This window comes from Cricetulus griseus (assembly GCF_003668045.3).
Source record: "Cricetulus griseus strain 17A/GY chromosome 1 unlocalized genomic scaffold, alternate assembly CriGri-PICRH-1.0 chr1_1, whole genome shotgun sequence".
Classification (NCBI taxonomy): domain Eukaryota; kingdom Metazoa; phylum Chordata; class Mammalia; order Rodentia; family Cricetidae; genus Cricetulus; species Cricetulus griseus.
Genome location: NW_023276807.1, coordinates 274,383,036 through 274,385,610, shown reverse-complemented (window position 1 = coordinate 274,385,610; position 2,575 = coordinate 274,383,036). Strand labels below are relative to the sequence as shown.

The 2,575-nt window shown below is 40.0% G+C and overlaps 1 pseudogene; it reads right to left on the bottom strand.

Moving 5' to 3' along the window:
* Nucleotides 1-601: 601 nt before the first annotated feature.
* On the bottom strand, nucleotides 602-1,898 carry LOC100763496 (annotated as a pseudogene).
* Nucleotides 1,899-2,575: the final 677 nt, after the last annotated feature.

The following is a 2,575-nucleotide window of genomic DNA, read 5'->3' as shown; positions in this document are numbered from 1 at the left end:
TAAACTAACAAAAAAAGCAGAAAGATAGCAGAAAAAGTAAATCCTGTATTGCTCTTTTCTTAAATGACAATATAATTATAATTTGAATAGAAGACAATATTTTACTGAAGTAATGTTTCTAAACTTACTTAAGCAATAGTGAGCTGCCTCAGAAGGAAAAATATCTGTGGTGTGCAAGGCTGGCAACCTGACCTTGATCACCATATGAATAGGGCTAACCCACAAAATTTTCTTCCAGAACCAACATATCTGTTAGCCAATCTAACTCATAATCACATTAAACACACACACACACACACACACACACACACACACACACACACACACACACACACACACACCAGACATGTTTTTCAAAAGTAAATCTGACTTTACATTATTTGGCATCTCTGGATAATTGCTTTAGGAGGCAATAATTCAAGATGAGTGCCAAATGTATAAAAATGAGATCATGAAGAAGCAGGAATGTTATAACCTATATACATATCTACAATACAACAAGCTATGTTATGAGATATACAGATAATTTCTGATTATTCTATTTTATTTTTTTCTGTATCTTTGATCAGGTTTTTATTCAAATAGGCTGTCTCTCTTTGCTCTATGGAATTAAACAGATTTTAATAGTTTTAAGCAGCAGGTTTTTCTCCTCTGTGGTAGGTTTCTTCTCTGCTGGTTTCTTCCCAGCTGCTGGTTTCTTGGTAATTGCTGACTTTTCCCCTGCAGGCTTCTTCAGCTTCTTGACATCCACAGGCTTCTTTTCTTTCTTACTCTCTGCAGACTTCTTATCTGCTGCCCCTTTCCCCGATTTGGCTGCCAATGCTTCTGCTGCTGCTTCTAGTTTCTTCACCCGCAGTTTGTAATTGCTGGCCTGGCAAAGAATGGTATTCCTGCACATAGTCTTTGCATAAGGGTTGAGCTTCAACATGATTCTCAGGTTCTTCAGTGGGTTCTTCTTCAAGACACTATGATGAATCTTCTTGTGTGGTGCTCGGAGGGCTCTTTGGATCTCTGGGCTTTTCAAGATTCTGCTAAGGTCTGTGTTCATCATCTTGTGCATAGGAAGGTTATAGTTACTCTTGAGGGAAGCAGCCTTACGCCAAGTGCCATACAACTCATCTTACTTCTGGAAGGCAATCTCAGTACAAATGCAGAAATGTCCCACATGCCCACCAGAAGCAAATTTCAAAATGTTCAGCTTGCTTACATTAAGCAGAGTAATACCAGGGATGTTGCTGAAGGCCTTGATGATACCATTATCCTCATTATAGATGATGCAGGGTCCCATTTGCTGGCTCTTTGGTTTCTCATTTTGCCTTTGCCAGCTCTCATTCTCTGAGAAGCACAGACCTTTTTGATGTCATTCCAAGCTTTAAGTTTCTTAAGCAGCTGAACAGCTTCCTTGGTCTTCTTGTAACCTTCAACCTTATCTTCAACTACCAAAGGGAGTTCAGGGACTTCCTCACCAAAGATGGCAAGGCTGAGGCAGCCAGGGCAGAAGAGATGGCATATCGCTTCTGGGTTGTGTTCACTCTGCAGTGCCAACGATGCCAGGTTTTGGTTGGTGCAAACATGTGGCCTCCCTGGCACATATTTCCAAAGGCACCCTGGCCAGAAAGGTCGGTTCCTCCCCCCTGGACTCTGTGAATTCGAGCCACAGCTCTGCCAGTACCCCAGGAATCAGCACTGGTCTGATGTTCTGCCAGTTCACTCACGGCATAGGGCTGTCTGTTGTTTTTCCTCAAGTTTGTGTGAACAAAGTTCACAATAACCAGTTGAATGGGAGCTTTGAACACAGCTGGCAAAGTGGCATTTTTGCCAGATGACTCCCCCTTTTCAGAGTACACCACTATGAGGGGACAGGCACAAGCCATGTTGGGGAGAGGAGAGGGCCATGCTCCTTTCTTATTCTATTTTATTATATCTCCACCAGACTGATATAAATGCTTCTTTGGATACACACATGAAGTATTTTCTTCTCTTCTATTAAGCATGTTAATATTAAAATTGTTAAAATATGTCAACAAAGGAGCACACATCAGGATTACATCATCTACTGTTGGTCTTGACCTCAGGAGGATGAAACATGAGACTTATGAGTTCAAAGGGAGCCCTGACTAATTACTGACATCCAAGCCAGGATGGAAAACAAACAACATCTGGAGGAAATTTGTGGAAATACAAAAAAATAAAAATAAAACAAGGAGCAAGAAGCCACCACCCATTCATAGACACCTTTATGTGAAAAGTAGTATAACACATATTTAAGTCAACAATGAACCACTTAGATAATGGGCAACACATTCTATACATTTCAGCAGAAAAATGCCTATCACAAAGTGAAAACACTACAGAAGATGAACAGAGTCAATGAACCAGCAACTAAACTTCAATAAGTAGATTTGCCACATTTACAGGACACTTTGATACCTTCTACAAAACTTTAAAAATGCAAACCACAATACTCTGACCACAACCATCATACTTGCATGAATGTGGTAAACAATTTACTTGCTTCAAGGGTATAATGAAATAGATGAAACAGATTTTTTAATTGAAACTGAAGTTAATTGTG